We start from the raw sequence: 14,673 nt of genomic DNA, 5'->3' as shown, positions 1-14,673 counted from the left end.
TCAGGATCTTATCCCTCTTGTCAACATCTGGTTGCCTTGTTTAGGTATGTGGCTCACAAACACATGTATGCATGTACTCTTAAATAGGCTCTCATCCATCTACACATATATACTCTCTCCTTCCCCCTCTTTCTCTCTCTCTCTCTCTCTCTCTCTCTCTCTCCCACGCATGTGCACAGGTACAGACTTTCACTTGCACAAAGTAACAGAGATATAGAGAGAACGTATAAGAGCCAGGAAGTGAGATAGGAGGAAGTGAAGAATTTTCAAAAAATTATCAAAAACCTGGACAGATTCAGAGAAAAATTATAAAGCATATAACCTGGGAGATTTCGAAAGATGTTTTCAGAGGAAAAAGTTTACAAAGCAATGTTAAGACATTTTCAATGTTTGAAAGGTGACTTATGAGATGGTGTCTAGTATTTAAGAATGAACTTTCTCTTATGTTTGCAGAGGCTGAAGTCTCTGTCTTAGCCTTAAGTTAATATTCTTTTCAACCTTCTAACAATTAAGGGTTTTCTGCAATGGAAACCCCACATCTCTCCATAGCATTTACAATATGTATTTTTCAATAATCTTTGCATTTCTATTTCCACTACCATTCCACTAGTCAGAATTTCGTATTCCTGGATCTCAAGGAACTAACTATATGAGTGCCAGGAACAACAAACAAAATATCCAATCACAATGACACAGTTTTGTAAACAGAAATGTGTTGCATCCTCCAGTGCAGATGCATCTCATCAGGTGTCCAATTTTAAAGAATATACCTCACTAAATATACTCAGTTTTGCTTGGCATATTGTTGCTGCCAGCAGGATGTTGGCTATAACAACAGGGGATGGATACAATTTCCGAGTCATAATAGGTTAATGGATCTGGCTATAGGTCATAGGGAATACATGACATAAATTAAAATAAACACACACACACACAGACATACACATATACATTTGGATATACATACATATAAATGTACATATATATATATATGTAGAGCGTGGCTGTATGGCAAGAAGCTTGCTTCTGAACCACAAGGTTCCGATTTCAATTTCACTGTGTGGTAACTTTGGCAAGTGTCTTCTACTACAGGCTCAGGCCTCCTAAAGCCATGTGAGTGGATTTCGTAGATGGAAACTAAAAGAAGCCCGTAATATATATATATATATATATATATATATATATATATATATATATATATATATATATATATATATATATATATATATATATATATATATATATATATATTTACCAGAGAAAGGACATAAATGTGAAATAAGGTGGAAAAAAGAGTACTCAAATACCAGAGGTAGAGTAATATGCTTTATTTAAAAGCAGCAGAAATATAACAAAAGCTGTTACTCAGAGTTTCACGTTCCCGTTCGTCAGACAGTTGCCAGCGAATGGGAACACGAAACTCTGAGTAACAGCTTTTGTTATATTTCTGCTGCTTTTAAATAAAGTATATATATATATATATATATATATATATATATATATATATATATATATATATATAATTGCAGCGTGGAAGCTGTTTATAAGCCATTTAAAATAACACACACAATCCGTTAGATTCACTTCAACATTTAAATTTAATTTGTCAAAATATTTTCGTCGCTTTGAGACCGCGACCTGTTCACTGACAAAATTATATATATATATGTATATATATGCATGTGTGTCTTTGTGTCTGTGTTTGTCCTCTATCCACTGCTTTGACAACAGTGTTGGTGTGTTTACGTCCCTGTAATTTACTGGTTCAGCAAAAGAGAAACCAATAGAGGTAATACATGGCTTAAAAAGGTAAACAAAAAAAAAGAGGTCGGGTCGATTCCGTTGACCAAAGATACTTCAAAGCGGTGCCCCAGCATGGCTGCAGACTAACGACTGAGACAAACGAAGATAAAAGATTCACATATATATATATACGTGCTCGTGTATGTGTGCACATGATACATATGGAACTCTTATTCCTTAACCTGTCATTGGCATCTGTAAATGCTAAGAGGAAAACCTTTTATTTCGAAACCTGTTGTATTTGAACAAGCTGCAAGTTTGTGTTGTGTAAAGAGTCATTAGGAGATAATGTATTGCACACGTGTCACTTGGGAATTGTTCCAATATGCTTAGTTGGTCTTAGAACACACAGACTTCTTTTAACATCTCCTTTATCCTGAATAGGTCAACCAACTCTAGCATTTCCCTTATGTGGAGACAAACAATAGATTCTGGAGATAGCATTAAATTATTGAAACACATATGCAATGAAACACATACATAGATAGGCATATATATAGTATATATATATATATGTGTGTGTATGTGTTCACATGTATGTGTGTATATATATATGTATGTATGTATGTATGTATATATACATATATATATATATATATATATATATATATATATATATATATATATATATATATATATATATATACATATATATATATATAGATAGATATATAGATAGATAGATAGATAGATAGATATAAATATATAAATATATACATATATACACACATACATACACATATGTACTCACATACAGATACACACACGCACACATATGAATGTATATACATATCTGTGTGTATATGTAAGTATGCATATATATATATATATGTATGTATGTACGCATATATATATATAGAGAGAGAGAGAGAGTGAGAGAGAGAGTGAGAGAGAGAGATGAATATTTATATATACATATATATATATATATATATATATATATATATATATATATATATATATATATATATATATATATATATATATATATATGCACACATACACACGTATTCACATAGTTCTGTCTGTGTATATTTCATATGAGTTGGCTTTTACAATGAGCAAATAGAAAGGATCTCTACTAGTATTGAGCAAATAAATGGGAGAACAATCAATAACGGATATATATTCTTGTCTTTGCAGTCTGCCATTCTGAGGAGATTTACATAAATACATATGTAGACTGGTGAAGGATTTGACTAGCGACAAACATTTCTTTGTAACCAATTGGCAGAGATGGCAAAGAGCAAGTTTGCATGGTTTATTACATCGAAGTCAGTTGTGTAGTCATGGTAGTGTTTCTAGTTGATTGATTGGATGTTATAAGATTCTATGGTTGCAGGTTCAATCTTACTGGACAGCACTTTGCTCAAGTGCTTTCTATTATAATCTCAGGTGTAAGGTGGCGAGCTGGCAGAAACATTATCACACCAGGTAAAATGTTTAGCAGTATTTCGTTTGCCGTTACGTTCTGAGTTCAAATTCCACCAAGGTCGATTTTGCCTTTCATCATTTCGGGGTCGATAAATTAAACACCAGTTACACACAGGGGTCGATGTAATCGACTTAATCCCTTTGTCTGTCCTTGTTTGTCTCCTCTATGTTTAGCCCCTTGTGGGCAATAAAGAAATAAGAAACGTTAGCATGCCGGGTGAAATTCTTAAAAATATTTCGTCTGTCTTTACGTTCTGAATTCAAATTCCACCGAGGTCAACTTTGCTTTTAATCCTTTCAGGTGTGTGTGTGTGTTTATGTATGTATGTATAAATCAAAATATACAGTATCATAGACCTATTTCTGCTGATCTTATCAGTTTCTTATTGGATATTAAACAAACAGTTACAGGAAAACAGTAGGTGTTATTACTTGACCTTACAGTTATCTAACATCTGGTTATTTTATATTCAGTACGAAACCGATTGATAAGACTGGCTAAAGTGGATCTAAGATACTGCATACTACATTCTTAGACAAATACACACACACACACACACATAGTCAAGAGGAATATTAATGGTTATAACATTTAATTAGTGAGAATGTTTCCAAAGATGTCGTGCCGACTTTTGCACTTGGCAATATTAATGACTTTTTAGTCATGCTTGTTGAATACCCATATATATGTCTGATGCATATATATATAGCTGCATTCGATTCCATTCCAGATATGGTCCAGATGGTTTCAGCAGTTTTCGGTCGATTTTCTCTTTTAATTGCCATATATAACTTGCTAATTGCGTATCATAGCAACTTTCTTGCATTCTAAAAGATCTGTGTTTACTTAGCCTGTCCTTAAAGGACTTCTCTGTTGCCTCAGATAGTTTTACTCTGTGTGTGCACGTGCATGTGCGTGTATGTTTGTGTGCGTGAATATGATTGCATTGCATAAACACTTTAAGCGTTAATAAGCTGAACAACAATGAAATCTGGTGCCAGAAGTCATAGCTATAAACTATGATTTCTGCAAAACCTGTTTTGATTCCTAAAATTCCTAAAATTTATTCAGTAAACATTTTCGGACGAATACTTCTTTTATTACAAAAACTCTTTAGTGATATGAGATTCGCTTTCATTTATTTTTTTGTTTGTGTAAAACACACTTTGTGAAAACATAGTTATATTTTTACAATAACAGTTATATGGAAACGTATTTTTGTATTTTTACTTACCTGTACATAGAGATATATAATAAAAAATATTTTCCTCCTATGTTAAAAAACAAAACTTCTTATATATTTTTATACCTATATCGATATTTTTCAACTATTTATATACTCTTTTACTCTTTTACTTGTTTCAGTCATTTTTGACTATGGCCATGCTGGAGCACTGCAATTATTCGACAAACCGACCCTAGAACTTATTCTTTGGAAGCCTAGTACTTATTCTATCGGTCTCTTTTGGCGAACCGCTAAGTTACGGGGACGTAAACACACCACCATCGGTTGTCAACCGATGTTGGGGGAACAAACGCAAACATACACACACACACACACACACACACACACACACATATGTATATATATATATATATATATATAAACTACATAAACTACGGTCTAAGCAACATATTACCTGCCTCTGGACGCCCTCTTCCCAAGACGGTACCCATACAGGTGATCCCCAGGAGTGCCTCCGGATTTAAACATCCCCTGGTTGCTTGGATGCTTCAGACTACCCCTGAAGGATCGAAGCAAACCTATCACTTACCTATGTATATATATATATATATATATATATATATATATATATATATATATATATATATATATATATATATATATATATATATATTCTATATACGACGGGTTTCTTTCAGTTTCCGTCTACCAAATCCACTCACAAGGCTTTGGTCGGCTAAGCTATAGTAGAAGACACTTGCCAAAGGTGCCACGCAGTGGGACTGAACCCGGAACCATGTGGTTGGTAAGCAAGCTACTTACGACGCAGCTACGCCTATGCCTTCTTACGCCTTCCTACGCGTATATGTATATATATATATATATATATATATATATATATATATATATATATATATATATATATATATATAAATTATATATATATATATATATATATATGTGTGTGTGTGTGTGTACATACATAATATACACGCATATATATTATATATAACATATATAATATATATTATATGAATATTATGTATATTTATAAAATATATATGTGTACGTGTATATATGTTTTAGAAATATCACATATGTGTGTGTGTCTGTGTGTATCATATACAGAAGATTGATCTAGTTTTATCTGAAGACATTAGTGGCCTTACTTTAAATCCTCACTTGTACAAGTCTTTGAAGTAAGAGAGAGAGGAAGAAAGAAAGAAAGAAAGAAAGAAAGAATGACAGAAAGAGAGAGAGAGAGAGAGAGAGAGAGAGAGAGAGAGAGAGGTGGTGCGAGTGACTGCGAATTTCATTACATATATATATATATATATATATATATATATGCTCACATAACAATTCTTTACATATTCACCATTGGCATGAAATCTACAGATCATAACTACTGCAAGACCTGCAACTACAGCTAAAAGTGTTATATGATAATGCACAAAACACAGTATTCAATTGAAATTGACAGAAGTTTCAATATATCAAATTTAGACAATGTGTTATTTATATAATACAAATGTAATTTCATTCGACAATGGTCTTCAGTCTTCAGCTGATAATAATTTTTTGTCATTTATGTAAGATATTTTAACTGAAATTTGATAATTTATTTACCATGTGGGTACCCATAATAAGTAGTAAATATCAGCTTCTGTTTCGTATTGCTTAGATTCATCATCATCGTCATAAATTTAACGTCTGCTTTTCCATGCTTGCATGGGTCGGAGGGAGTTTGTTGTGATGCATATTTCACAACCAGATGCTCGTCCTGTTACCAACCCTTAGCTGTTCTTACGTCAAGTTGATATTTCTCCATGGTTAGAGATAAGTAGATGGATGATTGGAAAAGAGGGACACTGCTTGTGAGATTCGTTTACAAGTATTTTGTGAAATTGGGGAGAGGCAACATGGACATGTAAGAGGTTTGATCAATAAGTATCCGGATTGTTGCCATAGTAACGAATTTAAAGCATGCAGAGTGAAGCTGCTTAGTACAGTTTGACCTTGAACTCTGCTGTGCATGTGCACTAAGTTTTAGCATTCTAGCTCATTTCTGCTGTTTACAGCAGTGCTTGGAGGGAAGGTGTGTAACGTGTGATCAGCGCATTGACCATGACAAAGTTGTCATGGCAATACCTGTTCAGAGGCCTACGCAAAGTTGCTGAAATTGCATGAAGAGGAATATATAAGCCACACATAAGTGGACGGGTGATTCAGACATTTCCAAGATGGCCGACAAAATGTCGATATTGACGAACATTCTGGGAGACCTGCAACCAGCAGAACTGAGAAAAACATTGTAGATGTGCATGCAGTTGTGAGGGGAAATCGTCAAACTACTATCCATGAGTTATCAGAGGATGTGAAGATTAGTTACGGTTCAGTTCAGTCCATTATCATTGAAGATCTGTGTATGAGACGCATGTCTGCCAAGTTTGTGCCAAAACTGCTTTCAGCTGACCAAAAAGACACCCAGTTTTCAGTTGGACAAGTTCTCCTTGATTGTGTCGAGGAAGATGAAAACTTTTTTAAAACTTTGCATAGACCTATGAGCAGGTATTGTCAAGCTTTTGTCGAAATTTGATGCAGATTCTCTGCTCAACTTTCTCTTTTATGGTTAATGCGACAATCACATGCTACACACCTTCCTACCAAGCACTGCTGTAAACAGCAGAAGTAAACTAGAATGTTAAAACTTAGTGCACATGCACAACAGAGTTTAAGGTCAATCTGTGCCAAGCAGCTTTACCCTGTGTGTCTTAGCTTCGTTACTATGGCAACAATACGGATACTTATTATCAGATCATGTACATAGATACAAACAAAGACCTAAATGCAAACCACGATAAATGATTCAGTTAATCTGATGAAATTAGCGTGCAAGTGGTTGAGTACTGCATAGACATGTGTACCAGTTATGTAGTTCTCAGGGAGATTGAGCGTGATACAGGATGGGACAAGGCTGGCCCTTTGATTTATGGGTAAAGCTCATTTTTGCCAGCTAAGTAGACTGATGGAACATGAAATAAAGATTCCGCCCCGGCAGGAATCGAACTCATACTCTTACAATCGTGAAACCGAATATTCTGACCATCAAGCTATTCGCCTTTACCACACACACACACACGATAGGCTTTTCTGATTCAGTTTCTGTCAACAAAGTTCACAGACAAGGCTTTTGCTGGTCTGCAAATATAGTGGAAGACCCCTGCTCAAGGTGACACGCAGTGAAACTAAACTTGAACAGTCAGAGTGGGAAGCCAATTTCTTATCATAAAGCCACACCTTTGCCCATAACACAACCTGCACCCACTTTTATAAACTTAGGAACAATAGCGTAGCTCTAGAGTGTGGGCAATAAAGAAATAAGAAACGAGCACGCCGGGCGAAATGCTTAGCGGTATTTCGTCTGTCTTTATGTTCTGAGTTCAAATTCCGCTGAGGTTTACTTTGCCTTTCATCCTTTCAAGTTTGATAAATTTAGTACCAGTAGTGTATTGGGATGGATTTAGCTGACTGGCCCCTCCACCAAAATTTCGGGCCTTGTACCTACAGTGGAAACGAATATGTATCTTACTGATGATGATGATGATGATTATGATGATGATGACAATAATGATTATGACACTGCCAACGCTGATGATTGCCGTGATGGTGATGGTGGAGCTAGTGAGGGTGGTGATAGTGGTGATGACGATGATAATGGTAGTTGATGGTGGTGGTGGTGGTGGTGGTGGTGGTGGTGGTGGTGATAGTGTTGTTGACAATAGTAATGTTGATGAGGAGGAAGGGGAAGATAAGGAGGAGGAGGAAGATGAGAAGGGTGACAGAGACGGCAATGACGATGTTGATGACGATGATGCTGCTGCTACTGCCGATGATGATGATGGCGATAGCGAAGAAGATTATGAGGATGATAAAGATGATGAAATCTGATTTGACATTTAATTAGTTGTATCCTGCTAATCATTATTTTGCTCTGAATCATATTATTTTTTAATAACATTATTTTAAGATTATTATCATTAATATTATTATTATTATTATTATTATTATTATTATTATTATTATTATTATTATTATTATTACTAACATTATTTTATGATTAATCACAAAAAAAACATGCTTAGTTTTTCAATTATTTTTTATAACTCTAAGTGCTAAAATTAATTAACTTAGATATGACATATATTTCAATTATTGGAATTAATTACTGTTATTTACCCTCAGGTCGTAATTAATTAAGCAAACCTGTAACGGTCAAAGGTATTCCAGCCATGGCCATCCCATGTACGATCTCTGCTAGCACAATGCTGTCCTTAGAACTGGACACAGATTATTTAAGTGCAGACATTTATCTTAACTTTTATTTTGCTTGTCATCATGATCATCATCATCATCATCATCGTCATCATCGTCATCATCATCAGCATCATTTAACGCCCTTTGTCCATGCTGGCATGGGTTGGATGGTTTGACCAGGGCTGGCACGCTGGAAGGCTGCACCAGACCCCAGTCTGAATTGGCATGGTTTTCTGCAGCCGGATGCCCTTCATTATGCCAACCACTCCGAGAGTGAAATGGGGGCTGTTACGTGCCACCGGCACTGGTGCCATTTGGACAACACCGGGGTGCATTTATGTGCCACCAGTATGGGTGCCAATTTGTGTGACACTGGTACCTTCCATGACTGCAATTTTGCTTGGCTTGAAGGGTTTTCTTCTCAAGCACAACATAATGCCAAAGATCTCGGTCATTGCATCCGTGTGGCCCAACACTCAGTTAGAGTTATTAGACTGCGGCCATGCTGGAGCACCACTTTGAGGGAATTTTAGTCGAATGAATCGACTCCAGTCTTTCTTTTTAGTTAAGGTTTGTACTCATTTTCTCGATCATTTTGCCGAACTGCTATGATATGTGTACATAAACAAACCAACACCAGTTGTCAAGCAGTGGTAAGGGGCAATCACAGACATGCTCACACAAACACTCACACACACGCACACACATATGCAACAGGTTCCCTTCAGTTTCCATCTAGCAAATCCACTCGCAAAGCTTTGGTCAACTTGATGCTATAATAGAAGACACGTGCCCAAGGTGCCACGCAGTGGGACTGAACACAAAACCATGCGATTAGGAAGCAAACGTCTTACCACATAGCCACGCATGCACTTGGGTAATATTTTTTTGATAAACCCTCACTGTTGGCCGCACATACAAAACTCCCCCCTTCTACATCGCCAATGTTTATTCCAGAGAAAGGCCACCGACTTTGTACCGTACATCTTGGAACCGGTATTATTAGAGACATGGCTGTTAGAAAGCTAAGAACCAGGACAGACACTGCAAGGCATCTTAGCATCTCATCTCTAACATTTTTACCAATCACCAAACTAACTGTATTGGTTGTGTCATCAATTCTTGAATTGAACAAAACAAGAGTTTGAATTCAGACTGCTGAAAGTTGAACTCAAACTGCAGAAGGTTGAGCTCAAACTGTAGAAAGTTGAGCTCAAGCTGCAGAAAGTTGAGCTCAGACTGCAGAAAGTTGAGCTCAGACTGCAGGAGATTGAACTCAAACTGCAGAAAGTTGAACTCAAACTGCAGAAAGTTGAACTCAGACTGCAGAAGGTTGAGCTCAAACTGCAGAAAGTTGAACTCAAACTGCAGAAAGTTGAACTCAAACTGCAGAAGGTTGAGCTCAAACTGCAGAAAGTTGAACTCAGACTGCAGAAGGTTGAACTCAAACTGCAGAAACTTGAACTCAAACTGCAGAAAGTTGAAGCGAATGTCATAATGCATTGTGTGAAACATTAATAATCTCGTCAGTTCATTGCCTTTTGGTATTTCAAGGATTATATTGTCTAATGGAGTTTTTTATTTCTCTGAGATGGTAGGTTATGATCTAAAGGGTGATATGGGTTGCTCAAGGACGACGGTGACGATGATGGGGATAATGATGATGATGACGATGATGATGATGATGATGATGATGATGATGATGATGATGTTCGAGCCACATACAGATCTGTGGCTCACTGGATTCTGTCGAACCATAAAATCATGCCAGCATAAAGAATGGTTAGTAAATGAAGATGATGATGCTAACAACAACATATACATAGAATTAAACATATATACATACATATATACATACGCACACACATATACATATATACATGTAGGCATGCATATATAATACATACATACATACATGCATACATACGTACATACAAACATAGATACATACATACATACATACATGCATACATACATACATACATACATATATACATAACTACATACATACGTATGTACATTTATGGATACATATGTACATACACTCAATTGTATATACATATGTACAAACATACACACATGCATAGATACATGTAGATGGTTGTTTATAACATCACAATGGAATCTGTTCCCCACCATTCCTGCCCAACAGCTTAAACCTATGGTCGCTAACAACATGCTGTATTAAAACCGAGCAAAACAAAGTTTACTCAATGAGATGCCACTTATAGCATCACTTGACAAAATGCTTTCTCACCAAGACCACAACCAGTTGTGCAATATATCACCCGCACGGAATCAATGAAGGATGGGTCGAAACGATTGTTGTGAGCAATGAAGTTTCTCGTACATTCCATTTTCCGTCTCTATCGTTTAATATATGCATGCATACATACGTGCGTACGTACATACATACATGTATAAATACGTATATACATACTTGCCTACATATTTGCCTACATACTTACACACACACGCACACACACACACACATATATGCATATATACAGACATGTATGTATGCATCCATACACACACACATGCATACATTTTACATACATACATGCATGCATACATGCATGCATACATACTTATACATATATATATATATATATATATATATATATATATATATATATATATATATATATATATATACATACATATATACATACATACATACATACATACATACAGACAGACAGACAGACAGACAGACAAACACATACAGATGGATTATTGGCTTGCTGGTCGGTTTGCTGGCTGGCTGGTTCGTTGGCAGAACATAAAAGTGGAAACAAAACTTAAAAGTTGTTATTTCTGAGTTGTTGGCACCAACAAATACAAAACACAATAAACAAACACTCAAAAATAAAAATGCAAACATACAAAAAAAAATAACAATAATAATAATAATAACAATACTAATAATGATAATAATAATAACAATAATAACAACAACAACAACAACAATAACAATAATAACAATAATAACAACAACAGCAACGACAACAACAATAATAATAACAATAATAACAACAACAACAACAATAATAATAAGAATAACAATAATAATAATATTACTACTATTAATAAAAATAGCAACAACAACAACAATAATGATAATAATAACAATAATAATAATAAGAAGAAGAACAACAACAACAATAAGAAGAATAATAACAACATTTATAATAATAATAATAATAATAATAATAATAATAATAATAATAGTAATAAAAAAAAATAATAGTAACAATAATAATAATAATAATAATAATAATAATAATAATAATAATAATGAATAATAAATAATAATAAAAGTGAGTGAATAGACAAGAAGGAAGTGTGTTCTATCAATATGTGTGTCTTCGTTTCAGGCTGAAATACTTAGCATTGTCTTGAAGACCATTAAAAACTTTGTTATGGGATGTTTATCACTTCCTGTAGAAATTCTTGCAAACATTATGGCGAATCAGAGTTCTGAGAGTCTTCTCCAATGACAGTTTCACAAATATTCTATACACCAGAGAAAATGACTTCGTGTGTGTGTGTGTATGTGTGTGTGAATAACTATGTATATCTGCATACATACATATATATACATGTGTGTGTATATGTAATTATAAATTATATACATATATATGTGTATATATATATGTGTGTGTATGTATATATATATATATATATATATATACACACACATACTTATCTCTACATACGCAGACGCACACTCACACACACGTGTATTATTATAGTATTACCTCTACGTATATTTTTGTATATATTCAGCATTATATCTATCTATACATACATACATATATGTGTGTATATCTATCTATCTATCTATCTAAATATGTCTGTCTGTCTGTCTCTCTCTCTATGTATGTATGTATACATCTATATGTGTGTTTGTGTGTGTATACATATATATATACATAGATATATGTATATATGTACTTATGTGTGTGTTTGTGTGTGTGTGTATATAAATGTAAAAAAACACGAACACACATATATACAAGTAGTAAATTACAATTAATCCTAATCACATCACACAGATAATGACCAGATCATTAGTTATCAGTTTGGTCTTTTCTATTCCAATGCCGATCCTCTCTTCTTTATAGAGCCAATATTTTAACCGATTCTTCAGCACTCTCTTTTAATCTTAATTATTAAAATAATGCCTTTGCATTTTATATACACCCACTGCTTTAAAAAAAAAAAAAAATTCTTCATTGATTAAATTTACGCATTATTCAACAAGCATGTTAATACATTAAAACATACACACACACATAAGCATATATACACACATATACGAAGGTTAATGTGAAGGAAGAACGATTCGGAATCCAGACAGACACCTTATGACTACCCTAATATAATCCAGGTTCTCGTTAACCACATGAATAATAGGGAATGCATAACATAGTTTTAGGTAAACAATTACACGGTACTTCACGTGATAAATCCCAAGTTCGCTTCTGTGGATTTCCCACAGGGTACAAAGAATATAATCAAGATGTTATAAAGAAGAATGGATAATTGTCCATCTTCAGAGCTTGTTTATTAGAGGATTCTTCTCATTAAATTCACATAAGATTCTAACCCGAGACGTGTTTCTGCTGCATGTGTGTCCTTATGTCCTTTGTTGTAGCATTTATTGGTTCAGTTGCAGTAGATCTACATCCAGGGTAGACTTATCTGTGCAACTTTATTCAAGGTTGTACCCTTTATTCAGGGTGGACGTATCCGTGCAGATTTATTCAAGGTTGATAAAGTGAGTTTAGCTTCTTAGTGTTTCAATGACTTACAAATTGTTATGCAAATACAAAGTACATTTGAATAGGCAAGCGACAGATATTGCAACACATGCCCCTGGATGGGATGCTAGTCAATTTTAGGATTAACTTCCCGGTTATTGTTGGAACTCAGTTACAGCTGAGTGGACTGAAGCCATGTGAAATGAAGTGTTTTACTCAACGATATGATACACCACCTGGTTCAGGAATCGAAACCGCGATCGTATGATTGTGTGTCATGGTTGGAGTGTGTTTGGAAGCCATGTTTTATCCACCTATGTATGTGGATAAAGAATAAAGACTTGGTCAGCTTCTACTCTTTTCAAAATTATTATTATTTGGAGGAAGTACGATGTGATTTTCCTACGCTCTTCAATAATAAACGAAAATATGGTGAAAATTTAATATAAATTTATGTTTGTGTCCGTCATTTATGAACCACACACACACACACACACACACACACACACCCACACACACACTTGCACACACACAGAGAATGATGGAAAGAGAGATGGAGGGAGAGTCAAGCATCAAGTGTCACTTCTATATCAGCCAAAAGGAAATCCTCTCCAGTCCACGGCCTCTCCTAAACTAATTCCTGATATTTTATTACCATTATCCATCGAAAGAGATATGTTAACTTAGTTATATCGTATTAGTTTTACAATTAATAAATATCCTGCTGTGTCTGTGTGGCCGATGTAGATTTTCCTTCTTGGGACGCAATAACACAATTCAAAGTTTTGAAACAAATTTCCCATCTAATTTAGAACCGTTATTTCTATTTTTATTTTGAATATATGAAGCAACCAATTCATCAGTAATAAACTTTAATATATACTAGATACGGACATAAAATATATTTCTAAAGGTCCTTTCTAATGTGTCATTTCTTTCCGCCATAATATCCGCAGGGTCAGTAGTGCTTGCTGTTTCTCAGAAATCAAGAATTTGTCTGGTAAATTTAGTTTGCAGAATATATAGAATTCGTTTTACTAAGATTAATGTTTTTATGCTTATAATGCATTCATTGAAACTTGTAACCTGAAATTTGTAGTCTTTGCTTCTGTGGTCATTCAGAATGCTACTTAGGACTTGCTTGTATGTGTGTGTGGGCGTGT

Source organism: Octopus bimaculoides, chromosome 3, assembly GCF_046866305.1.
Source record: "Octopus bimaculoides isolate indiv1 chromosome 3, ASM4686630v1, whole genome shotgun sequence".
Lineage (NCBI taxonomy): Eukaryota > Metazoa > Mollusca > Cephalopoda > Octopoda > Octopodidae > Octopus > Octopus bimaculoides.
The sequence above is the reverse complement of the archived record's forward strand: the minus strand, read 5'-3'. Positions refer to the sequence as shown.